At 41.6% G+C, this 13,611-nt stretch overlaps 1 protein-coding gene across 1 annotated transcript in view; it reads right to left on the bottom strand.

Annotated features, from left to right (window-relative positions):
* COL14A1 (collagen type XIV alpha 1 chain) overlaps window positions 1-13,611 on the bottom strand; it is a 514,343-nt gene that overhangs the window by 459,708 nt on the left and 41,024 nt on the right. The window lies entirely within an intron of this gene.

Here is a 13,611-nt window from a genome sequence, read left to right as displayed (position 1 = left end):
TGCCCCCACATATCCTACTTCAGGGAGGGGACACCACACTGTCCATCACAGCTGAGCTTCTATCGCTATCTCTCCCAAAAGGGATAGTACCCAAAAAGTGGAAACATACCATAGTTCGACCTTTACTGAAGAAGCCCCAATTAGACTCTACAGATCTGGGGAATTTCCGCCCCATTTCACTACTACCTATTCTCGGAAAAATAGTGGAAAAGCACGTCAATCACACCCTTTCGCAGTTTCTGGAAGAGAATAATGTCCTACATCAAACACAAATGGGATTTAGGCTGCAGCATAGCACGGAATCAGCTCGGTCGATGGTTACTGAGGAACTCAAAGAAATACTCGATCAGGGAGGTTACCATTACACTACTATTTAGCTAACAATTACTCTCTTTCACCTGTGGAACACAATATATCCCAAATGGTCGAACTCCGAGGACAAGAATTCATTCAGCAATTTAGCACCTGTTTAAACACGACTAGACTTTAATAAGCAACCTAGGGGTATATTCAAAAGAACGTGTGACTGACAACTACCGCAAGTGTAGTGTAACGCAACACTCAGAATTCTAGCAGGCAGGGGGTATTTCTTGGCATAATGGGCAACCATGGCAAAACGCTGGTACTGGCATACCAGAGGTTATTGTTCCAAGGTAGCACCCCAGGCATATTGGTTACTCATAACAAAATGCTTTCCCAAACACAATGGAGGTAATTTCTGACACTTCCTGGGGAGCAACATGTTTGAATGTCTTGGTATGCCAAGAAAGAACTTGAATATTTAATAAGTGGCCGTTCAGAGCCTATGCAGGTTTAGCAAATGTATGCGAGAAGTGTATCTTAAAATGCAGTATTTGACCCATTGTTTTCAATAGAAGATGTCAGGTTCACTTGTTTTGCTCACTAGCTACAATTCAGGGCAATGCCAATAGGTCAGTCTTAAAAGGAATGTTGTATGATAATGTGAAGCATTATAAATGAATAGCATGGGAATGAAGATGTATTTATTTTGACGCAAAGAACTGTAGAATAATATTGGTGTAGGTGACAGTTTCCCTGTTAAGACAGATCCAAACATCCATGTAGGTTAATGACTGCCCTTCCCCTATCTGTGCTGCTGTCTGAGAAAAACACCAATATGTAATATAGTTATCTCAGACCCTTTAATAGTATTACACTGTGTGCTCCTAAAAATTCAAGCTCAGGCAGATGAATAAGTAAACAAAATGATCCCTGCTCTTTTTGTGGAAGCACAACTTCTGCCCAATCAAAACATATATTCCTGGCTTCGAACATGTGGTTCGTCTACAGACATCCAAAGTTATTTGCAACATAAGTGTGCATGTGTATGTTGTGCATGTGAGAGAATGTGTGTGTGTGTGTGTAGGCATGCATGCATGCCCGAGCTATCCTTTGTAAAATATATTTTTAACACTGGTAATAGGCCCCTGATAAGTATGAGAGCTTAACGCCTTAACCACGGCGGCAATTGCGCCGCGGTGCGGGCGTACTAAAGGGTGGGCGGGGCTATGACGCCCAACGGTCGTTCGCAGCACCAGGGAGGGAGTGCCGACGGGAGAACGGAAGGGGTTAAAGAGAAAATATCTAGTTCAAGATCCACAGACACACCTTCATCACCACGTAGTCCTCAGGTATCAATACCACCACTAATGTCTGTCATCAACATTCTGTTTTAGTAGCTCCCCGTTGTACTAGAGAATACTTTATCTTCATAATCATTATCGCCTTAGTGATTCTACCCAGTTTAGTTTCAATTTGTCTTGTTGTAGGTTACTGCAGAGCGAGGTTCATTAATTATAATGGCACAGATGAATCAATAAGACTTTGATGTCTATATTCAAGATGCATATAAATTACAGCATTACACTATAATTTAAAACTGTTTTCCCAAGGTCTTGGAAAGTGCATACTTACATAGCGCCATATTTCACAAAAAGGATTCACCTGGGAAAAAGTTGTGTCTAGCAATATAACAACTGAGTTTGAGGTAAGAGGGGCACAGTGGATGATAAACACGTGTGCAGTGGCGGCTTGCCGAGGAAGTTCTGCGAGGCGCTTTGGCGGGGAGGTGCAGGGCGGGTGGATTGTGGACTTGGACATACGACAGACAGGAGTAAGGTAAGTAATTAAATAAATAAAACTTTTAAACTTGTGCTCTCTGCACTGCTGCAAATGCAGTTTCCACTGTTGCGGTTACTTACCTCCTTCACCCTCAGCATGCAGGTGGTCAAAATGCTTGATTAATGCATTTTAATGAGGTAATGCGGACCAACATATTAAAATATGTTAGTCTAATATCTGATGCGTGCCATTTGCCAAGGCTGTGCATAGGTTTGGGATAATGATAGCCGTGTATGCATTTATTCAACTCCTAAAACATTTGTGTAGGCTAAACCCCTCTGTGAGATTTTCTGGTGGAATTTAAGTTTGAGTCTTTCTGATCACAGAGGTGAGTGTTTGGGCATTAGCTAGGGTGGATTTGAGGGGAAAAGTAGATGAGCACCAGCCTACTGACAGGATTGTGGGCATTCATTCACAAATTGTTTGCAAGCAGTTTTTCCAGGCAGAAAACATTTGGAAATTGACACCTTTCAAAGCCTACCTAAATGTATTTCTGACGTTAAACCCACAAGTTTGTGTATCGAGTTAAAAGTACGTTTAAATGAGTTCCCCCACATATAAGGGTTATACACAATTAATAGAAACACTCATTTGTTAAGAGAGGCTAGTTCAGAGGAGGCAACTTTTTCCTGTGTCCATAAGGATAAAAGAGGCTGCTGTCAGAAAATTATTTAGAGTACTAAATCCTTAATTCAGACACTTATACATCCACTCATTCTTCAATATGTAAAACATATTTAAACTTTACAGAAACACACAGTCACTGGATGATGTCATCAGTGATGTCATCAGTGATGTGATCAGTGGTGTCAAATGAGATGTCATCAGTGATGTCATCAGTGATGTCATTTGAGATGTCATCAGTGATGTCATCAGTGATGTCACTGACCATGTCATGAATGATGTAATATGTGACATCATCAGCAGTGGATTGCTGGTGCGCGAAATATAGTTAGTACAACTAACTATATAGGAGCAATTTCAATGGTTTTTTAAATGCTAATTCCTAACTATATAAGGCCTGAAACCTATGGTTTTTTAAGTGAATTTGCAAGGTTTTTTAAATGCTAATTCCTAACTATATAAGGCTTGAAACCTATTGTTTTTTCAGTGAATTTGCAAGGTTTTTTAAATGCTAATTCCTAACTATATCAGGCGTGAAACCTATATTTTTTTTCAATAAATTTCAAAGATTTTGTAAATGCTAATTCTATTAGCGGATAACGTTTTTATATGTTATTATCCTTCTGGGACCACCTGAGCAGCCATCTTGTTTCTCAGGAGAAGTGAGGCACAAGAGAGCACAAAACAAGAGTGGAAAACGCGAAAAGGGGGCAGGGTTGAGACCCCCTGACCCCTTAGCCCTTCGCAGGGGTCCCAGAAGGACCACCAAGTGCAAAAAAAAATTATATATTTTTTTTTGCCCTTGGGGGTCCTTTTGGGACCCCATGAGAAGGGCTAGAGGGTTGGGGGTCTCTACCCTGCCCCCTTTTCGTGTTTTCCACTCTTTTTTGGGGCTCTCTTGTGCCTCAGTTCTCCTGAAAAAACAAGATGGTGGCCAACACTTCCTGGTTTGGACAGTTTGGAATGTTGACAGTCGACTGCCAGCTAATCAGAAACTCGCTCACGCACGTAAGTTGCGCATACGGTGAGCGCATATAGATATATAATTTGCTCAAATTAAAATTTTCTCAACAACTACTGTAGGGATTTTTACAGAATATAGAAAAGGCACTACTGCATACCTGTCCCTACCATTTTGCCAAGTTTGGTGTAATTCCGTACAGCCGTTTGGGCTGTAGTCGTGTCTGAAGGTCCCATAAAAAATGCTATTTGAAAATTTTCAAATTCAATTTTCTCAAGAACTACTGGAGGGATTTTCACCAAACGTAGAGAAGGCACATCTGCATACCATGCCCTACCATTTCCCCAAGTTTGGTGTAATTCTTTCAGCCGTTCGGGCTGTAGCCGTGTCTAAAGGTCCCTATGGAAATTAACATGGAAAAACTCGTTTTGACGAATCCCCCAAACACTTTCAGGGAAGGAGCGGAGAGGAGCTGGCCAAAATTCTGGAAAATTACACACAGATTCCTCAATCGGCGCCAAAGTTATTCCCAATAGAATGTTGAGCGCATATAGATATATAATTTGCTCAAATTCAATTTCTCAACAACTACTGGAGGAATTTTCACCAAATGTAGAAAAGGCACTACTGCATACCTGTCCCTACCATTTTGCTAAGTTTGGTGTAATTCCGTTCAGCCGTTCGGGCTGTAGCCGTGTCTAAAGGTCCCATAGAAAATGCCATTTGAAAAGCTTCAAATTCAATTTTCTCAAGAACTACTGGAGGGATTTTCACCAAACAAACAAAAGGCACAGCTGCATACCAGTCCCTACCATTTTGCCAAATCTGGTGTAATTCCGTTCAGCCGTTCGAGCTGTAGCCTTGTCAGAATGTTCCTATGGAAATTAACATGGGGAAAACCTTTTTTCTCGGCCCCCGCTTGACAAATCCCCCCGAAACTTTAGGGAAGGAGCGGAGCGCAGCGAGGCAAATTTAAGGAAAATTACAGGCAGATCCCTCAATCGGCGCCAAAGTTACTCCCAATAGAATGTTCGGAATTTCCTATGGTAAGTAGGTCCTAACTATATATACCTACTGGCTATCGCCAGTAGGTAATAAACAATGTATTTATGGGGGGAGACCCCCCAAATCCCTGAACTTACGTTACATGCGTGGTAAAGGCATACGTTGTAAACACATATGTATTCTAAAAACATGCGTGGTAAAAAATGCATGGTAAAGGCACAACTTGGTAAAAACCTTGTTGTCGAGGCTGTTTCCCCTATTTTACCAGTCTGAACGTCTCTGAGATGTGAAGGTTTGAAAGTTCTCTCACTACTGATGTCCTGGACTCCACATCTGATTCACCTCAAAAAGGCAAATGACTATCTAACATTAGGCCAGACCAGCCATACAGATTTGCACTCAACAAAATTTTAGGGTCAGTGTAAAATAAATTACAGAAATCTTGTCGTTTTAGAATTTAACAGTAGAAGTAAATGGTTCCACTGTCAGAAATCCCAGGAGCCATGTGCGAAAATGAATTTCACGTTTTAATCTGGGCTCTTCAGCAGCTCATGTGATACAAGAAGGGTGCTACGCAAGCAGGATAACATAAAATCAGCCACTTTCACAGTTCACAGCAGATTAAAGATAACCACTGCTTGCACAACAGTTTCCAGTTATATAAATATTTGAAAAGGGAAAATGCTAATCAAAGGAGTGTGTAGGATACTGCATGTCCGTCAATGATTAAACCCAAAATAAAACACCTGCTCCACTTAAAACAGCCTTTTGCTACCCCAATTCTACTCAACCGTCAGAAGATTGCACAAGAAATATTGCTCTGACGGAAAATAAAGTTTTAATCAAGCAGTGCTGCAAGATGGGCAGGGATTGCTTAGCCCACAACGCCCTGCTCTGGAGAAGGTGGGGTGTCTTGGACAGTGTGCCGGGCAGCGGTACTTAACCCCAAGAGAAATCTCTGTGTCGCAAGTGAGCCAAGGCGGGTGCCCGTGGGAATACCTACCAAGAGCAGGCCCGTCTGCGCCCATCCACAGCTGCAAAAAAAACGACTGGCCACCCCCTTTGAGGCTCTTTCCTTTTGATCCTTTTGAAAGGGGCTTGAAGACCTGACATTGTGACCTGAAATGGGGTAACGTAAGTCACCTGCCCCTTGTACCTCCTCTTTACCCATACGCAAAGACAACCGTAACAAAAATTAAATCATGGGATTTTTTACATCAGTGGTGGCGGCTATCACTGAAGAGATTATGTCAGTAGAAAAAGAACTTGGGCCGCATGTAATTGCAACTCCCACAGACTCAAAAACAGCGTTGCTATCTTATGCAGGAGACCTTGTGACTAGACTGGATGCAGGTGGACCAGGGTCAGGTCCGAATATATGTATCAAGCAAATTCGCATTTGCAATGGCCGAAATTCGCAGAATTTCGGCCTTTGCTAATGCAAATTTGCTAAATGGTATGTATAAAGCAAAATCTGGTGCAAAACAAGGAATCACAAAATTTGCGATTCCTTATTTTGCAATTGCATTTAAGGAATCACACATTTTGCGATTCCTTAAATGCAATGTATGAAGCAAAACAAAATTGCAAAATGTCCTTAAGGAATCGCAAATTACCACCAACTTCTAGTTGGTGGTAAGTTGCGAATTCCTTGAAAAATGCAAATGTTTGCATTTTTCAAAGTGCCATGTGACGCATATACATGCCCTTAGGGCATGTATGTGTGCCACATGTGCACCCATATATATTTCAGGGGTGCAACAGGGTTTCCTTTGGACACCCATGCACCCTTGAAATTATTCTCAATTTGCGATTAGCAAATTGCGAATCGCAAATTGCTGGCCCAAAGAAATTCCTGGCCCATAGAAATGAATAGGAAAGTATTCCTTAATTGCCATTCGCAATTGGCTAATCGCAATTAAGGAATACTAAGGATTCGCAAAAAAATTGCAATTTTCTACATACATACCAATTTGCAATTCTGAAATAGCGATTTCTAAAAAATCGCTATTTCAGAATCGCAAAACTGGATGATCATACATATGGACCATTGTTTGTTTAAAGGAGGGCACAACAACCTGTATAATGGTGCAACGATTCCAAGAGGAGGAAGGGTGTTTGGGTACAATTCTGTCTTGTGACCCAGACCCATCAGCATCTAAGAAAACAAGCATTGGCATAGCTAATAGATCTCGCCCTTGGGCCCTTATAAGTGTTTAGCCATGCAGCACATTATCCTGCGTGCTGTGCCGGCAAGGATTAAAGAGCTATACAATTACTACACACTGGGTCATGCGGTCTGATTCAGGAATACATGCTTGCCTCAGGAAACATTTTTGGGCACATTCTATTTTATAGCACAGGCAGAAAGACAAGTGCCTCGATGCAAGACAACAGCACTATAATATTTTGACTGCATCCCTAGAGTATTAAACAGGCTATGAAAATAAGCAGTGAAGTACTTTCCAATGGGGGAGATGTCACAATTCTCCTTCCCCAGTCCTCTATTCACCAGGCACCCTTCTCCAGAGTTTTCCATTCAAAAGACTACTTGCACCATCCATTTACAAGCAAGTCCCCGGCGCAGCCGTCTGTCCCAGCCCCCTCGGTATAGGAGCACTGGAAGCAGCTACAACAACAAAATGCTCCTATTTGTCTAGTAGAGGGTAAATAATAAATAAATAGGGACGATGTTGGCATCACTTAATCTCCATGCACCCAAAAACAAAAATATTTATCTCAACTTGTGAAATGTCACTGGCACTTTTTTAAAGCGCTCCAATACCTTCAGGTCAGTCGAGTTTACGCTCTTCAAAACTGCCTTCAAAAATTAATCTGAACTTGTGTAATGTAACTAACGCTCATGTAAAGCACTGCAACACCTTCGGGTCACTTGAGTTCACATTAAATAATAATAAATGTCTCACAGACCGTGGAAAGCTGCTGTGAATGTGCTTTAAAATTAGAGTTCTGTGACAAGGAGACGACAAGAAGAAGCAGCGAGGCGGGCATGCAGCGACATGGGGGGAGGTGGGAGGGACAAATGCTGGTCTCATTTGTCAGGTAGAGGGGAAATAATGAGTAAATATGGATGACGTCTGCATCACTTAATCTCCGCGTACCTAAAATCAAAAAAGTGAACATGACCTTGTGTAATGTAACTGACTCTTTTGTAAAGCGCTTCAATACCTTTGGGTCAGTCAAGTTTGTGTTCTATAAAAATGCCCCCAAAAACTAATCTGACGTGTGATGTAGCTACTGCTCACGTAAAATGCTCCCACACATTTGGGGCGCTAGAGTTCACATTACATAAACAAGCATCAGAGGAAATGCTACGGGAGTTGCCCATGCCTTGCCCTTAACTGTGCTGCAAGGTTGGACTGCTGAAGGTCAGATGACTGAGGTCCGCTAAAGCAACAAGTAGCGAAGTCTGAGAAAATGAAAGAGGTTCCCTTGAAAACAGAGTCTGAAGCTTCTGACATTTTATCTCAGTATTTGAACGGGATGGGAAGATTAAGTGACGGGCGCCGAAGCTGAACCACAGAATACGGGGAAACAGTGACATGAGCAGGAATCCCCCCCAAAAATTCCCCCCATATGAACACATAAACACAAAAGCATGTTAACAGCGTTTGGGTGGTGCTCTGTGGGAGGAAACCAAACACAAAAAGTAGGGACAAAGAGGAAGGATTAACCATTAGCCAGCAAGATTTTTTGAACGACAATTAAAGAGATGAATAAAAAGGCAATGGGCAGGCTGTAAGCCCACAGAGTAAGTACAGCATGTCTCGAAGAGACAGCGTACGTACTGCCAAGCTCAACCTAAAAAGAAAGGAATAGTTATCAAAGCCTTTATGTGTGGAGGTCAGACCCAAGGGTGCCCTATGTACATCAAAAGGTGTATTAAGACAATGGACGAAATATGTTGGGGAGCCCAACCCAACGGATACTATAAACCTTGAGACCCTAATGGATAATCTGCTGGGCAGGATTGAGGCTTTAATAAATCTACATTTGGATGAATGCCTTCCTAGGCTCAAAGTGACTGAAAAAGTGGTTACTAATCTTATGCACTCAGAGTCTTCGGATTCTTCAAACTCTGGTTTAATCATATAGCCTTATCATGCTACGAATCAAAGGATGAGTGGGGTGGACGAAGGGAGAAAACAAAATATGCTTTTGGCAACTGAGGTTGCAGAGCAAAGTATTTCAGAACCTACCGGCCTCCCAAATGTGCCTCGCCCCCCTCCCTCTTAGGCGCTAGTACTCGGACTGCCTGGTTCAAGTTGCCCTACAGCTCCCTCAACCTCAGTCCAGGGATCTCTTTGTGAAGCCTCAACAACGCACTGTGGATTGGTAAGAGCACTTGGGCCCGGGGTAAGGAGGCAAAGTGACTAGAGGCCTCACTCAACAAGCAATATCTTCAGTTTGACACCTGAGGCAACACCTTTCGTAGTGTTATTGGAGAATGTTAAATTCTTTCTGGAAGGAGAGACAGAAGATTTTATTCACTTAAAGAATAAGGTTTCTGGCTTAGTACCCACACAAAAGCAGATGTATCAATTAGGAATCATATCATCATGGCTCGATGAATTCCCTGGATTGGTTACACCCATAAAAGGTGGGATGGGGTTTGTGTGGTGGTGAATTTTAGGTTCAGAGAGGGTGGTGACTCACCTGCTGGGTGACACTCATGGCTACCATCATTCGACATCGTCCATCAGGCTTTTACAATTAGGTTTCTTGTATCCTCCCTATTTGGAAACAAGCAATCGTCACATAACAAATCCACCTGGGTTTGTGATCTCTACTCCTGATCCTGTCCAACCACCATCTACTTTGGACAGTAATACCATACAGACTTTTAATCATTTTGGTGTATTGAGCCTGTTGGGAGATCTTGAATGGCTAGAGGCTGACCCGCCAACTACTGTCCCTGCCCAGTTCCTTCCTTTTCATTTGAAGTCCACCTTTGAGCCCTGTAATCATGGATTATATTTTTTAAGTTGGATTGTGGCTGGTTTACATTTTTTTTAAACTAATTCGGAGTGTATGTAGTTTGTATCCTCCAATAAAATTATTGCTTTTCAAGAGACATGGGATACTTGCAGTTCCTTTGCCCTAGGGGGTTTCCATGCATTTTTCTCCTTGAAGTACACTCCAGTGCCGAGAAAGTCACGGGTGAATTGCTAATGTTGATAACCCTATCTGTATCATGTAAGACCAGGCTTTTAAAGACGTATTCACCAAATTTGTAGGCTATGGCATTGCGGTTCCCAAATAAACTAGAACAATTAGTTATTCATTTTCTAACTCCCTTTCTGGTTGTTTTTCATTACAGCACTTGACCGTAATATGTAGGCTTCTTCACAAACAAGGTAGCAAAGACTTGTTTCAATGTTGGACAATACTAATGGGGGACTTCAATCATCATCCATTCCATGGTCACTGTTGTGGTTTTTGGCCCCAGTCTTTTAACATGCAGGATGGCAAGCTTCATTTTGAGCATTCAAATTTGGTGGAATTTTTAAATGGGTTGTCTTTTGAATTTAACTTGATCTGCTTATTTGATGTGTTTGATTTACAGGGACCTAAATCTCTTCTTCCCACCTTTACGGGCAGGGGCTGCATGACAGGTATTGTTTCATTTGTTGGGTGACAAGGAGGATGCGAAGGTACAGCCCCTGGATTTTAGTGATCATAATCCCATCACTTTGAGACTGATGGTGACTTCTCCAGTCTGAAGGGGCCACCGGCAAGTCCAATACCTTAGATATCATTACTAGTAACCAAGTTTGAAGATTAAGATGGTCTAACGTGGCCTCTGTAGATTGATATGCACACATAAGGGAAAACTGCACCTTTGAATTTGAACAGTGTCAAAGAGGCTCCAACAATCATTAGGAGGCTTTAGGGGCCTGCCCCATGATTGTGAAGGTGGTCTATTGCTTGTTTGTTACTCCTTTCCGGGAGGGTCGCCCCGCTTCTTATAGATGGCTTGACAAGTATTGCAGCAGGGTCCACAGAGCCTTTAGGTAGTAGGGATTATAAAGGCCAAATCCTTAAAGGGAAAAAGGAAATCAAAGCAGTGGTCTGGCAGGATCTAATATCAGCCTCTGTATCAAAATATTGTGCTGAGTTTTGTGCCGTTCTTATTCACCCTCTTTTTAATACCTCATATAAGAGTTCATTTTCTTCTCACAGTCTACTAGACTTATGGGACACCTATTTTAAAGTGATTTATAACTTAGGTGATGATGTCTCATCAGAAGTACTAACAGGCAGAGTCGGTGTCTCTACCTTGCCTGTGAGTACGGAGGAGGTAAATAATGCCATTTTAAACCTCTCGAGAAATAAGGCTCCAGGTTCAGGTAGGATTTCGGCTGAAGTCTTTTTGACTGATCCAGAATTTTGGTCCCCAATCCAGGCTCACTGCATCAATGCAGCAGTAGCAGTGGGCCCCTCTAAATCTTGCCCCACCTCCATCATTGTCCCTATTTTTAAAAAGGGTGATAGAGCAGCCCCTCGCTTCTATTGCCCCATTTATTTGTTAGATGCAGTTGTTAAAGTAGTGGGGAGGGTGATCCTTTAAAGACTCTCAGTTTGGACAAATGAAAACGGTTAAAGTCTGGTTTTAGACCGGGTCTTAGCAGTAGTGACCAATGTTTGAACTTGTATTTGATTGCAAGTAAATACGTGAACACAAGGTCAGGGCCTCTTCATCTTGCATTCATGGACCTCACCTCTGCATTCGACAGAGTGAACTGGGCCAAGTTATGGACAATCATGCTGTCAATGGGAGTGAATCCTGAGGTAGTCTACTTTTGTGAGTGATCTCTGTCAGAATATGTCCACAATGGTAAGATACAACATGGACGGCTTTTGTACCAAGTCGTTCAAAGTCATTTGAGAAGTGAGCCAGGGTTGCACCCTGGCCCCCTTTCTTTTTACCTTGTAAATTAATAAGTTGGAATCCTTCTTATAACTGAAAAATACAGGACTCCCCGCGGGTGGGTTTATGTTCTGTACCAACCCTATTGTATGCTGATGATGCTGTCCTGTTTTCTAGGACCACGCCAGGATTTCAGCAATTAATAGATTCTTTTATTGCCTTTATGAATGATTTAGACTTGTCTGCAAATTATAGTAAATCATGTTAAGAAAATGGGCTCCAAGTCTACGAAATCTGTGTTGTTTTCTGCCAGTGGCCATATATTTTGGAAGGTGTCCCCTCTTTGCCATACCTTGGGGTAAAATTGGACAGTAACAGTACCTGGTCTTCCCTGATGAACAAGAAACTCACTTTGAGGAGAACAGTTAGGGATGTTTTGGGATTTTCCTCCAGGTTGGGCAAAAAAACTTTAGGTACCATGATAAAACTGCACAAAGCCAAATGTGTTGCAGTTGCCATATATGGAGGTAATGTAAGGGGTTATTTTGGAGCTGGCCTTCTCTGGGTTATTGAAGATAAATTTTGCACAAGATTGCTGGGCATCCCACAATGTACACCTTCTTATATTGCCCACCCGGACCTGGGTGTACCTTACTCGAACAACATTATTGGTCTGGGGCCCCTTAATATATGGCTTACTATCTGGACCAGGTCAGAGTGCAAATTAAATAGGTTGGTCCTGTAAAACTGCCTCTCCCAAGATAGATGGCACCTGATCCCATGGTTGAGGTATGTGAGCTATTGTTGTCCTCAGTAGCAGAGAAAGTGGTTTGCAAACCTAGATAAGACTACTACCATCTACATCAAGTGGAGAGATTCAATAAGGGGAACAGAATGAACTGATTAAACCTACAGTAAGAGCCTAAATCATTTTGAAAACATATTTTTACATGGAGCCGTATTTGGGGCAGTCTCAAGTGTCCACCATAAGTTTTTGTTAACTTGCTTTATGTTCCACTGCCTTCTGTGGTTTACAAAGCCCATGGAACCGACTAGACCACCCTGTCCTTGGGGTATGACTGCACCTCATCGCAAGATGCAATGCACTTTATGTTTTGTAGAGGTTATAAGAAACTTAGACAAGCTCTTTTTGTCTCTTTGTTAAAGAGACGGAATTGTATTAAATTCAGGTCAGCGTTGATGTATTTACAACTTTTACCGGAAATCCATGTTTATTATGCTGGTGCTAGTTTTTTAGCTACTACTGTTAAAGTAAGAAAATTATTGACCTTAACCTGCGTGATTGCATCTTTTTATCTTCTTACATTTTTTATTGGTTTGTGATGAATTCTGGAATGTTTTTTTTATTTCACTGAGATGCTTTTAAATGTATCTTGTACTTTTATTGTTATGACTGAATAAACTGAATAAAGTTTGTTGATGGATTAATTTAACACATTTGGTCTCACTAAGTACTGTGATATATAAACTCAACGTGTACAACTCACTTCCAGGTGTTTAAGATATGAAGATGAAATAAAAGAAAAACTCAACCAGTTTTTTTCCACATAATTATGCAACATTTGTTTTAAATGAAAATCATGAAATTTGCTATCACCTAATTGGGACTCGAATGAATAACACACATGAGCAAAGTGACTTAATTTGACTGACTGGTAAGAGGAATATATAACAAAAAATAATGACATACGTGGGATTGATAGAAGCAAACACCAAAACCCTCAGGCATATAGTTTATTTCCAAATAACCACTGGGATGATACAATATCTGAGAATACATTTGATACATTGTCTATCGGGATGGTATCAGGCCAACAAACATCAAAAAGTGGATACATCTATATAGGTTAGGCTGCTCTGCAGTTGTTAAAATGAATTTGATCCTCAGATTGCTTTATGCCAATGCAGTGGAGCGATTGGTAGCTCAAGTCATCAAAGAAAGTGATAGCTTCCTGCGAATCTTGCA

The sequence above is a fragment of the Lissotriton vulgaris genome, chromosome 4_1 (assembly GCF_964263255.1).
Source record: "Lissotriton vulgaris chromosome 4_1, aLisVul1.2, whole genome shotgun sequence".
In the NCBI taxonomy this organism is placed as follows: Eukaryota; Metazoa; Chordata; class Amphibia; order Caudata; family Salamandridae; genus Lissotriton; species Lissotriton vulgaris.
This window is presented reverse-complemented; position numbering and strand designations above follow the sequence as displayed.